The 19,155-nt window shown below is 41.0% G+C and overlaps 1 protein-coding gene across 8 annotated transcripts in view; it reads right to left on the reverse strand.

Annotated features, from left to right (window-relative positions):
* TENM3 (teneurin transmembrane protein 3) overlaps window positions 1–11,395 on the reverse strand; it is a 432,264-nt gene extending 420,869 nt beyond the window's left edge. For all 8 annotated transcript variants that reach the window (XM_076336476.1, XM_076336477.1, XM_076336471.1 and 5 more), the window contains exon 1: window positions 11,330–11,395. The gene's annotated coding sequence lies outside the window, so the exon portion shown is untranslated. The remainder of the gene's footprint in view (window positions 1–11,329) is intronic.
* Window positions 11,396–19,155: the final 7,760 nt, after the last annotated feature.

Here is a 19,155-nt window from a genome sequence, read left to right on the forward strand (position 1 = left end):
AAGCGATGGAGAGAAGGTCATGACATGCCTTAAAGACCTTCACAAAGATAACCTGTTTGGGTGCCTAACCTCAGGCAGACAAGATCCCTTGTAGGCCGTTTCATTTATTTTCCTCCACTGAGTGGGTATGAAACTGAAGCACTGCAGAAAAAGTGCTTCATAAGGCACCCGCCTTTAGGTTTCAGTTAACTGCTTGTGCTCAGTGGACTACAGCCCACACCGTTTCCAGTTCAGGTACCTAATTGCTGTTCAATTCCATGTTAAGTAAACGCTTTAGAATCCAATCTATAGATTGTAAGCGGTTTTACATCAATGTGATATCTGGTGATGTAGCTTCAGTTTAGGCATTTTGTGTTACACGTAAGCAGAGTCTTTTCACATCCAGAAAGTTGGGAGTTAGTGAACAATTTATTATCATTATTTATTTCATTAATGTTAAAAAACTCAGCATTGTAGCTTGTTACTCTTGTCCATTCTGTAACAAACCACATGAAAAAAAATAACTTTAGAAAAAAACCTACAGATTTGAGATTCTCATATTAAGTCAGTTAATATCATCTTTAATCCAGTCTCATAATAAAAACCTCAACAAAAAGCTGTTACACTGGGTTCCATACATGATGTTGCCCATAAACAGTAATGCTAGCTATTGTGCACTTTATATAAACCAGTAAACTTAAATTCTGTCAGGTTAACATTGTGTAATAATTAGCAGGTGTGTGTACTAAAATTAAGCTAGTTTTTTCTTTCTTAACATTTGAAGTAATTTCAAAGTTTCTAGTGCAGGGCAACTTACTACACCCAACAATGATTCTAGAGTTTGAAGTAAGTGCTGAAAAAAGATTTTTTAAAACAGATCTTTTTTGTGATTCATGTATAAAGAAAGAGGTAACTTCCAAAGGTAAAATAGTTCTTTTCAAGAAATACCTTGAAGTTTCTAACACAGAGGGTCCTCATTGTGCTTGTCCGCTCCCTATTAACTCATCAAGAGGATTTGTGGAACTATCTTATACAAGCAGGGTGGATTAAAAAAAAAAAAACAACCCACAACAAAACTTACCCCTACAACAGGTTATAAACCAGTAACATAAATTCATTAAAACTGATTAAAATGGGAATACTATGATTTTAATTCTGAGTTCATTAAACCAAACTGTTCTTTCAAATGTGGTCAACAGAATTAGCAGCGGCAACACTGAACTCAGATGTGATGCCCAACTAGTAAATTCAAACATCCCCAAGAAGGATCGCAAGGAGTGCAGCCAGCAGGCGTGGAATCGCAGAATAATTTAGGTTGGAGAGGACTTCTAGAGGTCAACTTGTCCAAAACCCTGTTTAAAGCAGGTCTAATTAAATCAGGTCTGTGCTAGTAAAAAGTCTTAACCTCTAAATCAGGCAGCTGGAAGCAAAGCGCTTATTGGGAACGGTCCAAAGAACACGTCCCCAGTCTTAACTGCAGAACCATGCCCAAGAATTGGCTGAGGGGGGAACATGAATCGGTACAGATCAAAACGCTGTAGGGACGCTCTTTAAGAGTTAAGCCATATAGATGACTGTGTCCCAGCATGTGGGAAAGTTACAGCCCAGTGTTTAATACGGTAGTATAGGCATAACCTCATCGTGCCCCTCTTTTGGACAAGTGTGCTCTTTTGTGTCGTCCAGCAAATAAACAGTCATTGGACTTGCTTATTGGAAATACTGGGGGCGGAGGGGTGGAAATTACCTTAAAATACATTTAACAATGAGGTTTGACTGAGGAGCAGAGTGCAGTCAGACTGCTCAATGCTTTATGGTCTCACCGTGAAGACCGAACGGTTCATTGAGTCATTTCTAGTCGAATATTTACTAAAAAACCACAATGCAAAGGTAGACTTATATCAAAGGTTATGGGTGGGGTGTGTAATCCCGTATCAAGAAAAAAAAAAAAAAAAAAAAGAGGAGAAAACATGCTGATTGTTCTCAAACTCTCCTCATCTTAAATAGACTATCCTCTGAAAGCAATGAGCCTAAGCCTCTATTCCACTGATCACAGGCACAATACCTATTCACTACACAATCTCATTGAAGTCCCTGGAACTACCAGCTGAATAAATTATTTAGAGATTTGCAGAATTAGACTCAAACACATCAAAACCACCCAATTTCTTATTTCTGTCCTAAACTCACACTTAAGATTTCAGAAGCCGAGTTCAAGAAAATCTGTATGCCCTATAACTCACATGATCGAAACATAATACTTGTAATTTTTAAGAAGAAAAACTGAGGTAAAAAAATTAAAATAAAATAGCAGAAAATACTGCTTTATTTGAAAAATAAGGCTTTCAAATGAAAAAATCAAGGTGATTCTACTGGCATTTTAACTCTCCCTGGATAAATAAGATCTGATACAATAACGATCACAGCAAGGCAACCAACACGAAAGTTTGCATCAAATAAGTAAATGCAAAATACTCTGCCCTAGATTGTTGAATGAATTTGAGTGAGTGTCGCCATTTTGACTGAATGAATTTGTTATTTTCGACCTCGGGAATTCTGCCTCCTGATGACGACATATTATGGGGGGAACAAGGGAGAAGAACATCACTCATGCCTTTTTTAATGACAATGTTTAAAAGCTCTAACAGAGTTAAAACAGCTTGTTTCCAAAAAAAATGCCTATGTAAAACACTAGAAGATAATAAATTTCTATTACTAATTCTGCACTGAATAAGTGAGAGTTGACTTATGCAGCTAATATTAAATTTAGAAATTAAATACATGTCCATATTGTATGCAGCCTAGCTGGAATTCACTAGATTAAACACACTAATTAATTTGGTCATGGTGTGTTTTGTATTATAATTCAGCCTTTATTTATGAGGCCCACACATTCAGTTTACTGAATTTAATGACTGCACTGTTCTTAAACATACCATTGGAAATGCTAACATTTTGTATCATTAACCCTGTATCATTCCACAATTAACATAAAATTATCAAAAGAATAATATAAGCGGCTATGCATTTTTAAGCCACTTAAAACATTTCTAAATCTAATTATAACTATTTCATGCTAAGTAAGAGTTGATATTCTATTTTCACTCTAAGATATTCTTAACTCAAGAGAGAAAATAAAACCCCAGCTTTTCTGATCACTTATTACTTTTAAGTTTCCCATAGAGAGCAGTCATTCATAGATGTATTTCTGGGCTATTGTACATTTAGATAGATTGCTACGTCTTATTGATGGCAAGAAATATGTGAAAGATGAAAACAGGCCACAAACATGACTATTCCATTACAAGGTGGGTCTTGTTTCATGCTGTAATACTACACAAATGACCGAAAAACTTTCTGAAAGGTGATGAGCATTTCTACTCCCAGCATTCACTGAGATGTCACTACTGACCTCAAACCCTAAGTGTTTCAGGGGTCTGTCAACACCTCCCAACATATTGACCTCTGCTGAAATCACACACTTCTGTAAGTGTCAGACAAACCAGGGGAAAAATAAAAGCCCTCCTATAATTTTGTACTGTAGTGCTAAGTCAAACTGTATTGAACGGTCAACGCACGTGTGCACACACATACACATATATTTTTAAAAGCTGCCAGGAAAGCTTTTCATTCATCTGCCAGCAATTTATATCAAAATCAAATTATTACTTTTGAAGATTAGACAATTAAAAATGGTGTGTGTGTATTACCATTGCAAGCAGCAAAGCAAGGTATGAAAAAGAATCCTTCCTGCTGTCTATACAATCTCACTCGCACACAAAGTGATCTCTTAAATCAGGCCCAACAGAAAAATGATGCTAAAGGGCTCTCTGTTGCCCAAAGTCAGTTTTCTAACTAGCTATGGATGAAGGGAAATCAAATTTGAAGACTTATCTTAACACCTATCAGTGTGACTTACCAAATGCAAGCTAGAACTCCCCAGCATTCCCAGCTATGTTTTTATTTGTTTGGTCTAAGCTCAGATAATCATTTGTGGAGACCCAGTATTTCTCAAGTTCCACCATTACTTCAAAAATAAAACATTTCTGCCTTCCGAAATGGGAACAAAGGTGAACAAATGGCAGTTTAGTAACTGCTGCCTGAACGTTAAGACTTCCAATGACTTTGCCTTTGCTGCTAAAGCAATACACAAACACTCACAACTTGTAACCAAAATTTCAACCAGCTGATTTGTTGGAATATCAAATCTTTCCTCGGTTCCAGCTGTGTAGGTTTGGACAATGCCACTCAACCTTTTGACACTGAAATCAAGAATATCTCTTAAGAGGAGTAGGGAGACATCAAGTACTTTATATATTCAGTAGCATGAATAAAGAATGTCTTTCTAAGAAAAATTGATTAAATAACATGAATTATTTTCTGCTTTGCCAAGTTCACTAACAGAATGAGGTTTTTTTCTTTTAACGGAGAAGAATGCCTGAGCCATGGCACTTTTCAGGGGCACCAAAGCCTATTCAAATTAGCAACATATTTTATAACAGGGAAGACGTAAACTGTTCACAAAAAAAAGAAGGGTTAAAGTGAAATCTAAATTGAAAGTGTTTCATGAGCATAAGCCCTACACTTCTTCATCTGCAAGGTAAATGACAATGTCTTCACTGAGGTGAGTAGAGCTATGCTGGTTTGCTTTAGCTGGGCATGTCCTAGCTTCAAACCCTCACGCTCTCATTCATAAAACCAAAACTACTCCACCTACCCAAGCTTTCTGAATGTATAGACAGTAACATAGCTGAGAGGAAAAATATTAGCAATACAATCTGGCTTTAGATTTTTGTTAGACAACTGTGATACTATTTACTTTTATAAAGCTGCTCAGCGCTCATTAGTCTCATAAGCATTACATGATTAGAAAAAGATTTTTAAGTAAATGAACAATTTTCTGTGACAAGTAACATCTGATATTTTTGTGTTAGAAGATGTATTATTGCTCCTGTCATTAGATCACAAATTTCTTGAGACAAGTGCTGGTCAGTTTATTTATGTGGCACTCTAAGCATAAAGTTTCAGTACGATTTCTTTAAAAAGGTCAGACAAACGTTCAAAGAATTATAATGAGAATGGATGAGGCCTTTGAAGGACGATGCAGTCTTTCATTTGCTAATCTAAAGTAACACTTATTAGCAATGATGATTTCTTCAACCACTACACAGTCACCCACTCCATGACCCAGACAAAATGTATCAAGGGCTTCTATGATTTAGGAAACTACTGTTGTATTATAGTAAATCATGTGCTGATTACATTTTTTTCCCCTCTAAAAATTCTAACACGCAACTTTCTATTACAATTCCTGCCAAGAAAAATATTTTAAATCTATATTTCACCAATTTTACCACGGACAGGAGTTTTCTTAAGACACTAAAAAATGTCAAGACTCAAATATGCAAATAAGACACGTTAGTTCCTTTGTATGTTGGTTTAACTGCTGTCAAAAAATACTATTAGAAATTCAACACAATGTTGGAAAATAACACCAACAGCACTACTGATTTCAATACGACACGTTCCAAGTTCCACACCAACAGAGCTTTTACAATAATATTTGTTGTGTTTTTAAACATTTTTCTATGCTGTCACAGGAAAAATTAAAGTTGTAATATCTTAAGATTTTTGTAAACTGCTATTTTACACTTCTGTAATTCAGATACAAAAATACAGATGCAAAGGTTAAACTTTGAATTTAAAAGATTTATAGAATATAAATTTTAGACTGTCATTATAGAAAGATATTCTCCTTCCTTTTAAAATAAAATTACTTGAAAGAGTAAACAAAAGTTGGCAAACCTGCTTTGCACTAAATTTTCTGCAATCATTCCAGTGTTTTGCCGGGGAGGGGGGAGAACAAAAAACAGAGAAACAGAGACTCTGTTATTACATAATTATAATCCATAGCTAACACATGTTAAGATTCTAATTTAAACATTTTTTTAACACACTTCTGGTAAATAAAAAACAGGAAAGTAAAAAAAAATTATTTAACACATTTTCTCATGTTGAAAACTGTTTTTGTTTTCTTTTATACATGAAGATTTCATTTGCATTCATGAAAGCCTACTGTAAAACTAAACCAAAGCTGCTACTATAACCTATAATGCACATTCGATATATGAAAAAAAGATTTTAACACAAAGAGATATTACAGACTCCCAGTTCAGTAGTAAATAGCAATCCAGGTAATTTGCTGATTTCAGTGGATTTGCAGGATACATTAATCAGTGCTGAATTAGTACAGCACTTCCCAATTTGTAGTTTACTGTTTTGCTTTCTGTATTTCTAGGCACTAATGTTTACAATTAACTTTTTTGCAGACACAAACATACACGTCAAGTATCAACATCCTCAATCTGTAACACAGATACAAGCTGCAGAATTTCACATGATTAGGTCAGCTACGCTTGAACTTGTATGTTGGATTTGAGTCTAAATTAGACAAGCGTACCCACTCCCTTGCAAGACCCACGGCATGTATCACCACAAGACAGTTCCAGGCTTAAATGACTTTTCCATCTTGTGTCATCCAAGCATCACCTTTGCATAAAAAGTATTTTACAACAAAAGTCAATATACTGTAGGATGAAAATATGTATCGTGCAGACAGACCTCCATCTAAGAAGGTAATCAGAGATACAGTTTGTGTTGTATTCTCTATTTTATAATATGTTTAAAAGATTATTCCCTTTGTATTAGTTCAGTAGCAGCTATTTCAGTTACAGTATTAAAATGAACCTGTACTGACGTTTCTTCCACAGCAAAAGACTAAGCTGAGTGGCGTGGAGCACTTACAGCCTGGTATTTGTAAACATTTTGTAATTTTATTAGCTTCTGATCTGCATAAGACTGGAAATATTTTTATGCAATGCTTCAGCTGCAGCATTTTGTATATTGTTTACAGACACTTAAACTACAAGACTCATGCAATTAGTTCAACATGCAAACTTAAAAAACCTACTGAATGCTATTAGCATGTCTTGCAAGAAATACATAAATAATTATAATTTAGATTGAAGTCACTATCCTGATAATAGATGCACACACGTAAATCTTCTTAGAATTGTGTTTACTATTTTCAGAGGTTTCCTTTTTTTTTTTTTAAAGTTTGGCCTTTTTTATTTATTTGTCTCTCACTATTGAGAAATCAGTTTTTCCTGAACTTTAAATATTTATGCATCACACTCAGCAGTAGCGTGTGACCATACACTATTGGTTAAGAATGAAAAGGTGGTGAAGCTGAGACCAGACGGCACACAAAGGGAATGTGCAAATATTTCAGTAGACATCGAAACGAGCACTATGCTTGCTACTTTTAAAAGAGAGAAAAAGAATCAGCACGTCTTTCGTTACCTACGCAGGCAATATGCAGTAGACATACACCTTGACATCTGAAACTAGCCTCATGAGTTTTAATTTCAAACACTAAAGCTATTCTTCGAAATAATCTAGCAGACATGCATTGTTACAGTACGGAGTGATGCACGAAGACACTATCTGTGCCTTATACCTGTCACTGCAGACCGTATGTGAAGACCAATACCATAGTTTAAGGAACACCATTTAATGTAGGTGTAGGGTTTTGGGTTTTGAGTTTGGTTTTTTTGTTTTGTTTTGTTTGTTTGGGTTTTTTTTTTCCCCTCCATAAAAGCACACCATTTTTTTTCTAACTACTCTGTCGAGCTTCAGTCAGGCCACAGAAAGGGCACCTGAGTCGCCTGACCCTGTACTCAAACTCTTGGAAGCCGTAACACTTGTTTTGAAACAAATCACCTCTGGAGATGGAGCAGGCTCGCTATCAATCACTAACAAGTTAATTCCACATAATAAGGCAGGTTTGGATGCAGACTGATACATTGTGAAATGCTGTATCTAAAATTGATTAGAACAGCACTCAAAATGAATGCAGCCCTCCAAACCACTTCTTTGCTCAGAAACATTAATCTCAATTATAAGGAGAGCTTCATAATGGTAATGCTTGGTATGAAAAAAGTATGAAATAAATCAGGTTTTATAAGACACAGCAATTAATCAGTTTCAGAACTAAGAAAAGGAAAGGTTGTTAAAGCAGCACATTTGTACAACGGTACTCTTTAAAGCCTCTGTAACCTCCAAAAAATTGTGTTCAGGGTTTTGTTTTGTTTTAATTGCTCAGCTGACAGTGTGGCTACCTACCCTAATTTTGGGTTTCTGATATACTTTACCACAAGCTAAAACTCTTTGCAAATAATACTACGCTATTATAAGGTTAAAGCATTTATTTTAAGATCACAAGATACTCTTCAGCCTATGAAGAAGAATCGCGTGCAAGCATCCTGAAAAAAGTTACTTATTTACACCAGTTAGCCTAGGAAGAAAAATTTATTTCATCAAACCAAAGTCTTTATTATAACACACTAAAATTATTGCTGATGATTTTTTGTGCAGTTGATACTGCACAAACTTGCAGGAGCTAACGTCACATTATCACTACATTTGCTAAAACAGTAAACCTAACGAGTTTACATGTATTCAGTTAATAGAACGGATTACACAGTAAAGCTATTCTTAAAAGACAACAATAATATTATATACATATGTTAATCAGATTAACAATCTCTAATGTGCAGTACCAGTTCAAATCTGCCTCTAAATCTTACACGAGTGCAACATACTTGCGTAAGATTCTGAAAAAATATTTTAAGACTTCTCTTTAAGAATTTTATATTTCCTTTTGTAAACTGCCAGAGAGATGAGTTTTCTATAGCAGAAATGCAGCATTCAGTACAGTAAATGAAGTATCACTATAAAATTATAAATACTTCTGACCTGAAGCCTTAGCACAAGTCTCTGGTGTTTTCTTTTAAGTCTATATAGCACAATGCCCCTTCACGAACAGCACCTGATCCTCCAAGTTGCTGAGCACTCTCAGTTTTTATTGGGCCTAATCCAAAACTGATGCAAGTCAGTGGGAGTTTTTGCATCAATCTACATGGGCATCAGTCTGCATAAAGCTCACTGATTTCAATTGGAGGTAAAGGTACTGGGTATCTTACTGAGCCGAGCCTATAATCTGTTAATTGTTGGGGCTAGGAGATGACAAAAATGTACTTTCAGGTTGATTATTATTTCATTTTCTCATATTTTATGGGGTTCGTATCAAATAGCTGCTTATGAAAAGCAGCTATTGTGGATTGATTTGTAACTTTAAATCTAGTTTGTATTACTAAATCCTTTTTTCCTTTTTCCATTTGAACAGAGAATAATTACTCCTGGCTCAAAGAGATTTGATTGAAGTACCAGTCTTAACTTGCTAACCGGATTATGAGTGTTATTCTGGATTTTTTTCCTCCAATAAATATTAAATGAAAGAATCTTCTCAGCCTGGTCAAGTATTTCTTCTACGAAACAGTATCTTTCATCTCAGTGTTCACTCATGTAAACTCATTTCACTTTTTAATCTGATGTATGCATCTAATACTTTAGTACTGTTGGCTTTTTTCCCTCCCCTAATTTACCAGACCATTGAAAATAACCCAGCAAGTTCATAACCGCAAAACTAGGAATTGTAAAATAATATTATTTTTCTCAACCTACTGTATTTTCCCCAAATTTAAGTTATATATTTTTCATACATATTCATACCCATATAGGGCCCATTCTTCCTAACTATTCTTACATTACATCAAAGTACACTTCATGAAAATCTTTCCTTACATACCAATGTACAAACCAATCTCCTAGATATGAATGCATTAATAATTCTGAATAGCACTTGGATTATTTTAAAAGGGAAGAGCAGCTATATTTTTCATCAGAGAGCGTGTTTAAGTGTTTTACAATTAACTCTTCTGTAAGACAACTGACCATAGACAAGCAGTGTTTATACTTCAGTATGCTCTTCACTAGACTGAATTTTAGGATGTAAGCATCCACAGATTATTACTGTAACTCTTCAACGGAATGATGCAAAATACTTTGCATGAAGAAGTATATATAAAATGCAGCAGGTAACACCCAGATAAAACCAAACAAGCATCCAACTAAGGTGGTTTAATGTAGAGGACACATGATATCTAGAAGGTACAAAAATAAAACTGAAGTTTTCTTATAAAAAATTATTTTAAATCTAAAAATTTAGATGAACCTAGAACTATGTGATATCTTACAAAAATAGCTCCTATTAAAACTTTGAACAGTGTGTGAGCACATAAAGATGTCTTTTTGTGTATTTTATCTTGTTACATTACTTTGCTTTAAAGCAACCTCACAACATAAAACTTTTAAGCCCACGGAACAATGGACCTGCCTCCTACATCCACGTAAAGAAAAAACCCACCAGATACCAGAAATGTTTGCAATTTCATGAGGGAGACCACCCCCTTCCCTCCCCAAACCACAGCGACATGCAGTTTCTTTCGGTCACCGCGTGTTTTCGCTGCATAGTAACACTATTTTCACTACAATTTATCGAACAAGTCCTTAAAGATGCTACCCTTGACGGTTTTCCTCACAAACCCCCCTCCTTTAACAGCAGAGCCGGTAAAGCCCCGGTATTACTTCCAGAGTAGCAGACCACCCGGTAGAGTCTGTCACCGCCTGCAACCGTTTGACAAACACGTTGCCAGAGGACGAGCCACTCGGAGGGAGAGCCCCGCGCTCACAGACCCGAGCTAACACGAACGAAGTTCAAAACCCACCATAAACTTACTAGGACGAGCGTTCGCCCCTCCGCCCTTGCCGCTACGCGCACCAGACAGAAGTACGGGCACTTCCATTCATCTTCCCAGAGTGATGAAGCCGACTTGGGAAAGCACCGAAATTGCTGCGGTGGCAAGTCCCACCGCCGCTCCGCGCGGCCGGGAGCGCGCACACGCCCGCCGCGCGCACACGCCGCGGGCGGGGAGATGGAGAGGGAGGGGGGGCCCGCGCTGCGCCCCAGGGCGAGCGACCCCGCTCCCCCCACACACCGCGGGGCGCCGCCGAGGCCGCGCAGCGATGCTGACAGACCCAGCCCCCGCCCCCCCCCGCTCAATTTTCCGCACCGCACCGCGGAGTTTCCAGATCAAGTTGCGCCCCCGGCCCCTCCCTCCAGCTCGCCCGCGTAGCCCTACCTGGGGCCGCGCTCCGGCCGCAGCCGCACGTCCCGGGGCGCCCCGCGGCTCCCGCCCGCCGCAGGTCCCGCCGCCAGCGGTGTCACCTCGGGGGTGGGGGGGAGGGCGGGCCGCGGAAACCCTCCGCCGTCCTCCGCGCACCGGCCCCCAGCGCGCTCACCCGCCCGCCCTCGGCCGGGGGAGGGCAGCGGACCCGGCTCCCCGCTGCCGGCCGGCCAGCCGCCCCCGCGGGCGCGGAGCGCGCCACTTACCGCGGGCGCGCTGCGAGCCTCGCCGCCTCCGCGCCCCGGCAGCAGCGCGGGGGAGAGCGGCGCACGCCGGCACTTTGTCAGGCCGGGCGGGCGGGAGAGGAGGGCGGGAGGGAGCGGGGGGAGGGCCGGGGGCCGGGCGGGGGGAGGGCCACGAGTTAGCTGCCCGCGCCCCCCGCCGCGGGGGCTTACGCGCCCCGCGGAGTTCACTTTCCCCGCCTCCTCCCCCGCCGGGGCGGGCAGGGAGTTTGGCCCCTCTTCTTGCGGGAGGGGAGGGTGAAGGTGCGCGCACAGCAACGTGCCGGGCGGGGGAGGAGCGCGGGGAGGAGCCGCCGCCGCCGCCGCCGCCGCCAGCACCTACTTGCGCCGTAGCGCGGGGGAGCGGGGCGAGGGCCCCGCCGCTGCCCCGGGACGCGACTCGCCGGGCTGCGGCGCCTTTGCCTCCTGCCCTCCCCCGTTCCCGCCGCCGGTTCGCGCGGAGTGCCGCGGCGCGGCTCCCACGCTGTGCCCAATCAGCGCATCCACGACGGCGGCGGTGATTTAGGGGTCATCCGCGAGCAGCACTTCAGGCTGATGAATGGCTCTTCGCAGCTTTCTGCCCTGATGAAGGTGTCTGCGTGCTCCTGATTGCAAACACTAATGAACTTACACGGCTTCATTACGCGTTCCCTCCTCCCGGCGGAGGCAGAACGCTTCCCGCCGCCGTATTTTGTTTTCCGCGGGGACCTATTTATTTTTATGAGGGGAGGGGAAGAATTTGGGGAAATAATCCGCGACTCCCTGCAGCGCCGCTCCAGCGGAGCCGGCGCCGCGGCCCGCCCGCCGAGGCACCTCGCCCGCTGCCGACAGCCGGGGCACGGCGGCGGCGGGGCCGCCCGGCAGCCCCGCGCCCCGGCAGGCCGATGGGCGCCGGCGGGGCTCCACGGCCCGGCAGCCCGCCCCTCGCACGGGCAGCCGCAGCCCCCCCGCCCCGGCCTCTCCTCCGCACCCCGGCAATTTTCGGAGCTGGGCGGGAGCCGGTGCTGAGTGACCTGATTACAGCTTAAACATCTGCTTTTAAAGCCGTTTCTCCCTCGCGTACAAAGGCGCTTCCGCTTATTTTTCTCCCCGACTCCTCGGCATCCTCTCGACTCAAAGTAGTAGCCGTAACTTTTCACACGCTGAGATGTTACCTATCGAGAGGATCTATCTAGGACCGCTCTCTTTTTTATTCCTTTATCCTTTCCTTTTAAACTCAAAGGCATTTCGCATACGAGGTGCGAAACACTCGGGGAAGTTAGGCTGAGGAGCAGCTTTGAACGTTTCGCTGGCTACCCGCTGCAGCACTTCGATTTTCCAAACTTAAATTTATCGGCCACATCTCCGACTCTGTAGTGAAAGAGGCGCGACTATGTTATCTTAAACGCTCCCAGGGAAAATCCCTGTGTTCCTCTGACCCGAAATGACTGGAAGTACCTCCTGATCATAGGAACGTTACTGCAGAGGGTAGCGACGAGCACTGCTGGGGTGTGTCTATGGTCCGTCCGGCAGTTTCGTCTCACATGCGAGTGTTTTACCCCTGTGTTTTCCATTGCATTTGCACTTCGCTGGGCTCGACCTGAGGGGCGAGGTGCCCGGGTATTTAAACCGATTCGACGGTGCTGAGATCAGCATTTGAGAATCGCAGCAGATTCTGCGCGCACACACACACACACACACACACACACACAAATCGCCAGCACCACAAAGCACCGTTGTGCAGCAAGTGTAATAGAAAACCACAAGTGTTTGAAGCGTTTGTAAGTGGACAGCCATTGTGTAATTCATAATATTGAGCATACAGAAAACAAAACAGATATTTTATAACGGAAATAACTTGTTTTCATCCCTAGGAAAGATGTAATATTACTGAGTAACTACTTTCACGTACAGGTTTGGAAAAGTTCTTTTGAAGATACCAAAACTAAACCGAGGGGATGGAAATGAATAATCTGCACTGGCTTTGGGGGTGACTCTGAAGTGGTGGGATTTCATTTTAAAAGGCAGGAGTCAGAGAGACCTCTCCAGATAGAGTTCTGTGCAGGTAAGTGCCCAGACGGTATAGGTAGAACTGGAATCGTCATGACCTTGTCTTTCAAATAAAATATCCTACAAAGGTTTTAGTCCTTGTAAGAAAGCACTCGAAGTGTGAAAATGTGAATCGCACAGAACTCTGTTACAAAACATACATAGCTAGACAAACATGAATAATCTTAACCCTGAACTTACGCCAAATGCTGTAACTGTTGCATTGTATACAAAATAGCATTTCTGCTAAACTAAAAGCAAATCTTGTAGAGTCAGGGCTTTACATATGGTTTACTTCTTTTTGGCTTACAGACCTCTAACACAAAATTAAAATTGCAAATGCAAACATAGAAAGTGGTATATTTTTGCACTACTACTTCAGCCATTTGCATTACCTTAGCTAATTCCATTCATCTAGTACTAACTTGAACTTTTTACCGCCTCCAAATACAGTGAGTTAAGATGCTCCTCTATTATAAATAGAAAGATTGTATAATTTCTTCCTTGTGCAAAGCTCACCGGATAAACAACAAACGTCAACTACTTATTAATACACATTTGAAGTTCAGAGTAAGTTATTTTGGTGCTCTTAACTTGAACATAACTGAAGCAGCATTACCAGACTTACCGAAGTTTAATTAAATTTCAGCCTTCAGAGTTTAATTTGAGAAGTGTGCAGTCACACTTGTGTTAGAGCTTTGTAGGAAAGCGTCTTCCTAACGTCAACTATTAAATGTGACTAAACTCTCTAAAAATCACAGTCCAGTCTTCCTTACTCTGTTGGATTGCCAATAAGCTTCCTATTTTAGTAGAGAAAGAACAAAAGGATATGCCTTCCTTATCGACTTAGAGAGATTTTTTTTTTTTTTTTAACGTGACTATCAGTAAATCTTTTTGGACGGTAGGTGTTAGTGAAAGCAGAGAGCAGGACGTCCTCTGATGCAAGCAAGACATGCCGGCTCCTGCACCACTAACACCAAAAGATGAGACGAATTCAAGACATTGTCACGTTCTTTCCAAACTTCTTAAACTGCTCTTAATGGGTCCTTCCGTACTTCAACGGTAACTCGGGCTTCGCCAGGCTTATCAGCACTTTCTGCTCGCGGGACTCCACACTCTTCAGGATACTCGCGTGTCTGAAAAGAACAGATCTCAAAATCTCTGCGTTGTCAAAGGTCCTTCATCTACAGCTCATGGAGGAAGAAATTGTTTCTAACCACCCATTTTCCTTCGGGGTAAGCGGCAAGATGCGCTTTAGTGCAGCTAGGTGGGGATTGCCTCTACGTAATGGAAATGACTAGCAACATCACCCTGCATCAGGATACTTCATAATCACAATCCTAATTAAAAAAATAAGTAAACGCTCCTTTCGACTCTTCCATCAATCTTGCTGGCTGATCCTAAGATAGCAGCAGCTATTCCCGTTTGTCCTCCACACGAGTAGCTCCACGGCTCCTGTTCCTGTGCCAGCCCCGGGAAGGGACCGAGTTAGCAGCTTGCTCGAGCGGTCGCTTTCGAAAACGCGGCGGAGTTGCCTCGCTTCCCTCCCCGGCTGCCCGTGCGGGGCGGCAGCCGGGCGGCGGCTGAGCCCGCGCAGCCCCCGCGCAGCCCCCGCGCAGCCCCCGCCGCTCGCAGCGCAGCGCCGAGAGCGAACCGCGGCGGGAGGGAAGGTGCCTGGGCCGGGTCAGAAGGTGACGAGCCGGCCGCGACCACGCTCTGCCGAAATCCCTGGCGAAAACCGCATCCTTCCCCCCCCCCCCCCCCCCCCCCCGCCTCCCGCTTTGGGGACGGGGAAACTTTGGGGAGAAGGAGCCGGGCTGCGCCGCTCCGCCGTCAGGGGGAAACCCCAGTGCGCCAGGGATGCGCCGAATAAATAACTGAAGAGGTCTGGGGGACACACGTAGCTAAAATGTAAAAGTTCCGCGGAAATAGGCGCGCTGCCTCGCCAGTTTTTACACCAGTGTGCTCTGCTGCCAGAAGTAGATCGAGAAAGGCACTTTCCCCGAGTATTGAATTGTGGTAAAATTGTAAAACAAATATTCTAATCTGATCACTGAAAGCCATAAAATTAAATAGCTGTCTGCAGAGGGAAATATGTCTTAATTACCTTAATTAAAGCAAGATAGGGCCTTACACACATTCATTTTGAAGCCACTAAATGTACTGATTATCATACAAATCAACCTTTAAATGGGGGTCATGCTTTTCCACTACATTAGTTTGTGTTCCACCGCATAAAACAAAGCTATATGGGAAGCTGACCTCTGGTGAGAATGATGCACTTCAGCTGCACCCAACTGCTGACCCTCTTCATTGGGTTCTTAGGAAAGAACCTGAAGGAGTTTGTATATGGTTTGGAATACAAAAATGCCTTTCATCCGGTGTTTATACTGCATTAGGAACTACTGGCTGAGCTAAACTTACGGCCTTAAAATCAAGCACATGATCATTTTAATCACCTTGTATTCGTAAGTAGGAGCCATCACAAAACGCTGTTATTGCCATCAGTGTGAATTAGTACACGAGGCCATGAAAAATTTAAGATTGCGTTTGCTGGTATAACACTTTCCAAGAAAACTGTAGCTGGGTGTAACTATCCATACTTTCCATTAACAGGAGGAATGCAGAATATTTATAGCGATTCAGAAGTCAATATACAGACCTTATATGCGCATGCAGAGGTTTATGTAATAAAGCCACATTTATTCAGAATTTATGATTTTTGCAAGAAGAAAGAGGCCTTGTTTTAAATAAGCTTCATACCCATAATAAACATTTTTTTTCCTTTATAGCTTTCTGGCTGAAAGATGTATGAAACAAAAATCATTATATGAAATTCCACCGATTAACTGTTCAAATAAAGGAAATCTACAGAAAAGATTATTCAAAGACAAGACAAGCACATAGAATGAGAAAAAAAGAAACCAAATGTGCTTTTCTGTTGTCTGTTTCTTTCCTTTTTCCTTCTCCCTGCCACGTACTCCTCCTAGTAGAAGACATCACTAATAAATGCAGCCTGGGAAACATACCTCTCTAACTAAAAGATCTAATGAGGGACAATGATCTGCTATTTTACTTCGATAATTTGGATGTTAACTGCTCTATCTGATGTGCCTAAACAGATTTTATTAAAATATTACTCTTTTAAAAGATTTCTTAGACTGATGGTAGTAAAATACGTTGTATTCAAGATGTCTGCTTTCATTCCTGGAAGACAAGAGTTCAGGCAGTAGAGTGGTAACAATCTGTGTTTGTTCCTGTCTGCTCAGGAGAACTGTTTCTAATTGATCTGGCATGGAATTTAGTTGAAAATGTGTATGTTGCAACCTAAGCACAGTCCCTGTATGCTTTGTAAAGTGATCACCATATGGGCCTTATTTGAAACATTTGAAGGTTTTAGCCATTAACCTTGTTTAAATTGAGCTGTAAATTAACTCTCTGAGCTGAAAAATATTTATAAGTGTGTGTGGATGTATGTCTATCTATATATGAATATATATGTGTATATATATGAATATAGATATACATCCACAGACACACATATATGCAGTAAACACATCTACAGGCATGCATACACACTGACCATTGTTAGGTATCATGAACATGTGCCAATTATTTGCATATTATTACTAATTAATAAAGGTACTAGTTACATTTTTAGAAAATCTATGGAGTGAAAACAAACGTGGATCTGAAGAGGAAGTTGCTGGTATTACAGAGACATTTTCAATAGATGCCATTTTAATATTTGAGGGTATTTTTATATTTTTTGTGGAGAAAATATGCTTAGGTTTATTTCCACATATCAGAATATTTTTTAACCACACTCCTGATGTCACGGAGATTTAATTAAGAAAGCCCAGATGAACTAACAGCAAAGCTGTCTGAAGTTCCTCCACAGAAAACTTTTAGGAGATAATAATTAATCGTGATTCTTTCAATCGTAGGGCCAATTATCAATTTTTAACCCTCTAAACTCTTAATAGTGATTTCTTGTTCTGAATGTAAAACGAATGGCTAGGCTTTGTTACAGGTAATAGTGCTAAGTTATGAATGTTGATGGCCTTCTTGTACAGCCTTAAATTACATTGAAAAAGATACAGTTTCTTTAATTAAAAAAGCTGCACTGAACTAATCCCTCTAGCTGAAAAAAGAAAAGTTTTAAGCAATCTCTTTCTGCTCTGGGAGAGAAAAGCAGACAATACCATAACAGATCAGAAACATAAGCTATAGTGTGCAGCCAGGAGCACAGCAGGGAACTGAATACTGCTCCGACTGTGTCATTTTTTAATCCCCCATCCCAGTTTCCCCTGTCTGACCTCATGCTGAGATGAAGTTATCACAGAAGACAGCTTTACTCTCACCAATGAATCCAACCCTGGATCTGTATTATCCTCAGCAGATCAAAACACCGCTTTCATCAAATAGCATTATCTGCATAAAAGGCATGCAATTGCCCGATAATTTCACCCAAACTATGCTATTCATTTAAAGGACAAGAAGAGAAATGTAATTCATTCCTTTTTTTCCCCCTGGAAAAGCTAACTTATACTTCACTCATGGGAACTTTTCTTTTTTTAACACAAGATCTCAAGAAGAGGTCCATTAAAAGTTTCCCCCCGGTTTACAATTAATTGTTAGAGTACCCCTGTGCCGCTTGAGTGACATAAGTGTAGTTATGCAGAAAACTGGCAGGGAGAATTCACAAAGCTTGCTGTAGCCGTGATACTGATTCCATTAGCCATGGTTCTGCTAACCCTAATAATCAAATCATATATGGCATAATTGTAGCAGCCTAAAAATAAATAGTAGCTGAAGATATTTACAGGAGAATTGGGTGATACGGTCTTTCTTACAAATATAAATTTTAAGTCTAATCGTTTTGCCCTAGCATAGAAAAGCTGCACCACAAGATCCCGAAATATCCTCACTAATGTATGTGTTGTTTATAACAAACACGCACATATACTTAAAAACTCACGCTGGTGCCTTGTCTTCCAGAAAGGAAAGCGCATGATGCTGTGGCTCATTGGTTTTATTGATATACACTACAAAGAGTACAGTCATGACGGAGGTGGGCAGACTGCTCCAAATGAGTGCCATTACAACAGCTATTGTATTTGGACTATTCCACGTACTCTGCAGAAAATTGTTAAACTATTCTTGATACTCTTCTGCTTGTAAAGGGCTTATGCATATCTCATGTTTCTTCCACAGAAAAATTATAAATAAAGGGGGGGTTTATTTTTTTGTTTCGTTTTGTTTTGTTAATGCTTGTATGAGAGAGTGAAGATTATTTTGTGTTGGAGTCTTGTGCTTTCTAGGTCATTGGTAAGAGGTGTTCTTGTTTTCTGAATGGCAGTATGGATATTCAGCACCAGAAGCAAGCGCTGATTTGTATCTGGCAGAGGGAACTCTCTTCTTCTAATAGTACAAAGGCCTTGGTATGTCATGGGGCTGCAAATGCTAAACTAAGTACTTGTCCTGGCCTAAATATTGCCTACTCTATACAATACTCTGCCAGTTACTTTTCTTTAGGACCACTGGACAGGTACTGTTCTCTATTCAGAGGATAAAACTTTTTTTTCCCAGCATATCTTTGATACCTTTTAAAACAGGAGTTCTTTGAAGTGGCTCAGAGGTTTGGAATCACAGGAGTTGCCTCAGAAGAGCTGGATTAGTGAGCCTGACAGAGGTGCATCACACGTTTACCATGGGGCTACAACGTCTCTGTGTACATGCAGACACTATGGAACTTCATATTATAAAAAAAAAATCAGTTT

Source organism: Aptenodytes patagonicus, chromosome 4 (genome assembly GCF_965638725.1).
Source record: "Aptenodytes patagonicus chromosome 4, bAptPat1.pri.cur, whole genome shotgun sequence".
NCBI lineage: Eukaryota > Metazoa > Chordata > Aves > Sphenisciformes > Spheniscidae > Aptenodytes > Aptenodytes patagonicus.